At 51.4% G+C, this 6,974-nt stretch overlaps 2 protein-coding genes across 2 annotated transcripts in view; one reads left to right on the top strand and one right to left on the bottom strand.

The window, feature by feature from the left end:
* Window positions 1-6,648, bottom strand: part of SLA (Src like adaptor) — a 35,194-nt gene extending 28,546 nt beyond the window's left edge. Inside the window, exon 1 of the mRNA XM_040494464.1 lies at window positions 6,388-6,648. The gene's annotated coding sequence lies outside the window, so the exon portion shown is untranslated. The remainder of the gene's footprint in view (window positions 1-6,387) is intronic.
* The window catches only part of TG (thyroglobulin), a 244,730-nt gene that overhangs the window by 183,881 nt on the left and 53,875 nt on the right, over window positions 1-6,974 (top strand). The window lies entirely within an intron of this gene.

The raw sequence follows: 6,974 nt of genomic DNA on the forward strand, positions 1-6,974 counted from the left end.
TCCTGCCTAACTCAAAACCAGAGCCTTTAAATGGCCACTTGGAGGAGACCTCAGGATCCTCTCATCCTGGATACTCCAAACCTGTTGGTTGAAGAGTTTCCCCAGGGGCGCCTGGGTGGCTCAGTCGGTTGGGCATCTGATTCTTGATTTCGTCGCAGGTCATGTTGTCACAGTTTGTGGGATAGAGCCCCTTGTCACGCTCTATGCTGTCAGCGTGGATTGGAATTCTCTCTCTGCCCCTTCCCTGCTCTCTCTCTCTCTCTCTCTCTGTGTCTCAAAATAAATAAACTTAAAAAAAAAAGAGCTTCCCCAGAAGCTTAATATGTAAAAATAGGTAAAAGCAAGCTGCTGGTTGGGGACTCAGGGTTCAGCACTCTTACCCCTCCACTCTCTTGATGGGACAACCAAATCTCAGGATATTGTAAAGCACCAACTGACAAGTGGCAGTTCAGTGCCCTCATATCACAAAGAAAAGGCTCAGAGAGGGCAAGCAACTTGCTCAGAGTCACCTGGGAAGTTTAGACAGGGACCAGAACTCCCTGTCCAGCACTCTGTCCACCATTCTGCCTGACCCACGTGTCCCTGAGCCTGTGTTTTGGCTCCTTCTGCACTTGCATGCCCAGAAAGGGATCCCCTGTATTCTCAGGCCGACAGAGAGCCTCAGCTCCACCCTAAGACTAGGATAACATGTTAGGATGTCATGGGAAGAAGCCAGATTCGGGGCCAGTTGGTGCTGAAGCAAATTTCAGCCTCACCCGTATTACGTCACTAAGCCTCTTTCCATCGTTTTCACAACGGACCTAACAGCCACATCTGCCTTGCTGGGTTTTCACAAGTAAGAATTCGAGAGAGGAGGTATCACGGGCGGCACACATCCTGGGGTCTGTGTGGCTGGCCTCTGCCAACAGTAAATGCTTCACGAGCGAGGAAGTGTGGTCCGTGTGATGTGGGGTCCGGCATGGAGAGATAGGCAAAGAGCCAATCCCCACGTGGCTTTAGCATCGCATTGAATAAAAAGAAGAAAGTCTCCCCGCCATTTGTTTCTTTTCTCCATCAGCTTTTTATACACAGAGGCCGCCAGTATACAGGACCGTTATAAATATATAAAACCCATTAGCTGACATCATAAACACTGACACCATAAACACTGAAAAAAGTCCGTCGTAAAGATAATTATTTTGGTATCAGATGACGCAGGTACACAATTATGCAGAACGGAGAAACAGTAAATATGGGTAGGCTTTTTCTTTTCCTTCCAAATACAGATACTTGGGAAATGCATGTTTCCGTAGAAGGAGGGGGGGGGGGGCGCGGCAGACTCGCATACAGATGCTAAAGGTCGCCTGGACACGGGGGCCCAGGGAGGTGAAGCTGGCGACTCTCTTACTACACCACATTGCACAGCAGGACTTCGTTTTGCTTTTTATTCACACACACCAATCAACGGGGTGGCTCATAAACTTATCGAACAAGCTGGAAATTGGTATTTTGCTAACGACATCATTTGCATATGCTGAGCCACCTGCCCCAGGGCCTTCGCCCCTCTCTGTGGATCACTCGTCACAACACAGATGCGGGGGTCCTACCCTCCGGTGTTCTTAGACGTTTCCTCTAGTGGGGCATGGGCACTGGTCTTTCTCCAGAAACCCCAGGATATTTGCATGTGCTTCTAGGGATGAGAAACACTGAGCTACTCTTTTTTTGTTGTTGTTTTTTTAAAACCTCCTCAGGAATCCTGCATTGCCCTTTAAGTGGATTATAATTGTAACAGTTACTTGTGTGATTGTTCAACAATGACCCTAAGTGCTGTAAAGACAGTGGCCAGATCTGATTTTACCCGTGGCTGGAACACAGAAGCTACTCCATAAAACAGAACAGAATAGGTGGAGAATAGAGGGACAGTGTGCCCAGGAGAGAGAGAGAGAGAGAGAGAGAGAGGGAATGAATTCGTGGTGTGGTAGTAAATGTTTAACAATCAGTGATGGGCAGAGGGAGGATGATTCTGATCTGTAAGGGTTGCTCACCTCTGGGGTGTAAATATTCCCACCATGGCTGATTTCCAGCTTGCAAGGTGACCTCCCCGGACGCGGAGTTAGGAAGAGGTGCGCACAGTGGGCCCTCACAAGCCAGGATGCACTGGCTCCAGGCACCGGTGGAAGGAATCGACTTTCTCCCAACAATCACCCGTATCCGGAACAGCTACCCAAAGACATCTCCGTCGCTTTCAAAGAAGAGACACTGATCTCGATGATGACCACCCACTACATGGAGGGTCTGAATCCAGTGTTTGAAGTACAGTGACTCATCTGATACCCCAAAGAGCCCACCATACGTTGTACAGATGAGGAAACAGAGTCTCAGAGAGGTTGAGTAAGGTGCTCAGGGGCACACAGCTCATTCAGTGGCAGGGCCAGCTTTCAAACCCTGATTCTTTTTTTTTTTTCCAATGTTTACTTATTTTTGAGAGAGACAGAGCGTGAGCGGGGGAAGGGGCAGAGAGAGAGGGAGACACAGAATCCGAAGCAGGTTCCAGGCTCCGAGCCGTCAGCCCAGAGCCCGACGTGGGGCTCGAACCCACGGACCGCGAGATCGTGACCTGAGCCGAAGTCGGCCGCTTAACTGACTGAGCCACCCAGGCGCCCCAAACCCTGATTCTTTTTACTACCAACCCTGATTCCTTCCACCGCCCTCGTCCCAGCACTATACACTTTTAAATCAGCTAACAAACACCCTAAGAGCTAGGATTGCCGGGAGACGAGAGAAGGCACACAGGTCTGGGAGTCGGCACGTCCCCTGCCCGTGTCCTTCAAGGCCCCTTGCTTCCGACCACTGCGAAGCCACTGCTGCTCCTGGAAGAGCCGGCTGTCGGGCCCTTCCCTCACACCTCTGCCCCTCTGCTCCGAGCCCTGAGGTACCGAGGGGAACTTGGCGACTTTGCGTTAGAATCATTTGGACGGGTGGGGTGACTCCAGCACGGGCAGAGGGAGCATTAACCCATTTCTCCTCCCTAGTTTTTCCTCATGTTTACTTCCCGTACGTTATGGCTTTGGAACCCACAACGGGCCCGCTAGCCTCTCGGAGACGTGGGGTGAACCACCTTCCTTCTTCGGGTATCAGCTTGCTCCCCTGTAAATAGCAGGTAGACCAGAGGGAGGGCTCCGTGTTCCTCACAGATCCGTGCCGTCTCCCCATGGGCGGAGCATATGGCAACCGGAGAAAATCCGGAGCCTACCGTGTGCCGAGGAAGGGTTTTACACGGACCCACCGGACCCCCACGACCGGTCTACGTAGGACGCATCACCCGTCACGCCGCGCTTCGTAGAACTAGGGAAACTGAAGCCTGAGCATTTCTAGAACCTGTCCGAGGTCCGTTTGTAAGGGGTGGAGGTAGGATTTGAATCCAGGCGTCTGGCTCCCGAGCAGGGCTCTTAGCTGTGTGCTCGGAGGCATGAGGGAATGGACGGAGGGTCGTATAAAGCTGAATGCATCCTTTTTTTGTGAGGAGGTCGTGATGCTATTACCTTTTGATGTGCGGGAGGCACGTATGTAATGGGTATTCTGTAGGTGGACCCATAGGTGTGTTGATAGAGCCGACCCCAAGAATTGGGTCCTGATGCTCTGGGTGCTTGGAGTTTGCATTCAGAGGGTGTTAAGTCCTAAGCGATTGTCCCCGTGACTCGGAGGCCTTGGCTGGGGGCGGGGGAGGAGGGGGGAAGCTGGCAGGTCCATACATTGGGAACAGGCACGGCCACCGCCCAGGGTAATGTGAGCATTCAACCGAACCACCGGTCTACCTGCACTCTTTGTCCTGGGCTCTGTTCCCTTCGCGGCACACACACCATTCCCTATTTGTTTCTTTAAGTGTGTGTTAGCCACCCCTGCCTCAGGCTGTGAACTTCCTGAGAGCACGACCCACGTCTAGTATATTCCTCGATGAAAAAACCTTTACCTACCAGGTGCCTGGCACAGAGTAAGCGCTTGCTCCATTTGGGTGAGTGACCAAAAGTATTGTCTGTAAAGTGCCTGGCAAGGTACAGGTGGGAGGGGCTGTGCTTTTCCCACTTTCTTCTAACGCTCTTTGGGTCTCTCCGCCTCCCCCCCTGCCGCACCCCAAGCCCTCCAGCCACGGACCCTGCTGCCTGGAGGGCGCCAGGGAGGAAAAGTATGACTTTGCAAAGCCGTTTGACAAGTTTCTGTCTGTAGCTCAGTTACCATAATGAAATAAGCCCCCTCCCTTGGCGGTTCTCAGATGGGAGGAAGTGGTTGGACCCAGTACTTACTTCTTCGGACGCCTGGGGAGGTGAGAGGGAGGAAGTCGGTCACATGGTGTGGCCTTGATGCATATTTATTAAGGGGAGGGAGGGCTGGAGGGATGGCTAGAGGTACACCCAGGGCCCACCCTCAGCCCGCTGGTCTTGCCTGACTTGCCGTAAAGACTTAATGAGAATTTTCAGCTCTTAGCCTCTCTCGGAGCCAGCCGGGGGAAATAAGTTTTTCCTGAATGTCAAATGAAAACTTAAAAAACCAGCAGCGTCTATTAATGCAGGAAACTGATTAGGGTTCACCACAGTGGATGCTTCCTAAGTCTTTAAAAAAGACACCCTCCCCTCGGAAATACGCTGCCAGCTCTCAAAACTCAAGAGTGGTGAAGCTGGGTTTTTTTTTTTTTTTCCTTTCTTTTTTAGAGAAATGATTTCAGTTTGCCACAATTCAAACCTACCCGTGTCTGTTTCAGTTAATCACCTGGAGAAAGATGCAGAAATCAGCATTCAGAGAAATCAAGGAGTATCCTGCTCGGCTGCTCCTACTTAGTCCTTAGAGGGCCTATAATTTAGACTTCTTACAAACATGCAGGGCTTCTTTTTATGAGGAGGAAAGTAAGACTCAGAGAGGCAAAGTGACTGGTTCGGAGTCACACAGCTCATGGGCAGCTGACCCGGAATGTTGACGTAGGTACGGCTGATTCAGTCAGCGGTCTTCCATGGAACCCTCTCCTGCCCTGAGTCTAGATCTGTTCAGAGCACAGAAGTCTAAATAGATTTCTAGTCTGTTAAGTAGGTCTTTAATATTGTTCTCGTTATACTTCCAGAACACCTTAAGCACGCTTGAATAGCATTCTCCTAACTAGAGAAAGTCATTTGCAAAGGATTTTGCCAGAACTTTGATGAAGGCTTAGCTGCCCAGGTTTGAAAGCGCCATAGCCCGCCTTATAGGTTTGCAGCTCAGCGTCTCATAGCAAACCACAGAATGCCAATTTGCAGACTTTGGGATACATATCTCTTAAAACAAAGAACACCTGCCATAGTACGCACTTTGGTCCTTCATACACCTGCTGTAGCTGAGACCCTCTCCTTCCCCACCTCAGCCCTTGGAGCCCTTACAGCTTCTTGCCAGCTGTGTGACTTGTACGAATTACTCAACCTCTCTGAGCCTTGTCTCGTTTGTCAAAAGCAAGTGATAATCATAATCTTGCGGGATTGTTCTGAGGACCGTAGGAAAATAGCTTTTCATGCAGTGCCCCTCCCCAGCCACTCAGTACGGTGGACGCCATTCCTTCGCCCCCACACGCATGGTTCCGATGTAGGATCTGAGGCCAAAGCCCAGGTCATCTGGCATTAGGCTCTCTGGATGTGTTGGCGCCTAAAAGAATACGGAATGTGCCGCTTTCCTCAGGGAATTCTAGCGCTCCAAAGTCTAATTCTCACATTCTATGTTTTTAGATGTTATATACCTCACATAATTGTTTTTCCTTAATCACACCCCTGCCCCCATACACACGCCACCCACTCTGATTGTTATCGGTTATCATTGGCATCTTCCCAAAGATCCACGCACCCAAGCCCTTAGAAGCACCTTGGTGAGCAGTCAGCCTACCTGGGCCCCGTCATCTTTGCATGTCATGACTCCACGTCGTTTGCATTTATTGAAAACCTACTCTGCGTCTCAAAGTGGCCTGGGCACTTTGCATATGTTAGCTCATTTAACATGCCCCATACCTGTTGTATTGGGTGCCATTATTCCCACTTTACAGCGGAGAAAACGAAGGCCTGGAGAGGTTTAGGGTCATACAGCTCGAAGACTGATGGCAAGCATCAGTTGCCCTTAGTAAGAAGCCTGCTATGTGCCAGGCTGCTGGCCCTTAGCCAGAAAATGCCCTCCGGCAGGAGTGTCCCCGGCCCCAGATCCCCAGCCCCTCTTGCCGTCTGTAATTCTATATCACACGCCCACCAAACGGCTGCCAGGTGCCCGGCACTGTGTTAGGTGTCGGCCTCACCCTGTTTCCGCAGAGCACTCTTGTGTCTCCAGAAAGTCAGCGCCCCACCAGTTGTGCGTCTGAGGAGTCTGAGGTTTCTCCCCGCCCAGCCCCTGCCCTGTCCCCTAAGATACCTTCAGAAGCTGGGCATGGTCTCCCCTGGGAGCAGCTACGGAGCGACTGCCAGGAGCACCGTCACCGCCTCTCCATCAGCTGCCGCTGCTCCCGCAGAGCGAGCAGGTGGCCAGGCCTCCGCGGGTGTAGAGAAGTCCAAGCTATCAAGAACGGTGGTTGCTAAAGCAGCCACACACTTCCTCTGCTAGAAATGAGGAAGGCGTGGAGCTTGCAGAAGGTCAGGTTCCTGTTTTCAGTAACCTCTCTGAGCAGGCTTCTCTCTGTAAGGATAGGGAAGACAGTGGCATTATTATTATTATTATCATCAGCAGCAGCAGCATCATCACCATCATTTCAAAGCACTTGGGAACATATGCAGCTCGATTCTAGGGCCTGGGCCGTGCTCAGGCTTTCCGAGGCTGGCACCTTCTTCTCTAATTAAAAGGCAGAGGAGGCTGAGAGGCTGTTCTCACACATCCCTGGAGCCCACTGGGTCCGAGGAGGCTGGGGCTCAGGCCTGCAGCTTCTCCTTTCCTGGTTTCCCAGCTTCCCAGTGATTGCTGCTTCTTTTCTGTCCCTGCAAATGGGCCCTGGACCAGAGCTTCTG

Source organism: Herpailurus yagouaroundi, unplaced genomic scaffold, assembly GCF_014898765.1.
Source record: "Herpailurus yagouaroundi ecotype Mexico unplaced genomic scaffold, PumYag 186, whole genome shotgun sequence".
Taxonomy (NCBI): Eukaryota; Metazoa; Chordata; class Mammalia; order Carnivora; family Felidae; genus Herpailurus; species Herpailurus yagouaroundi.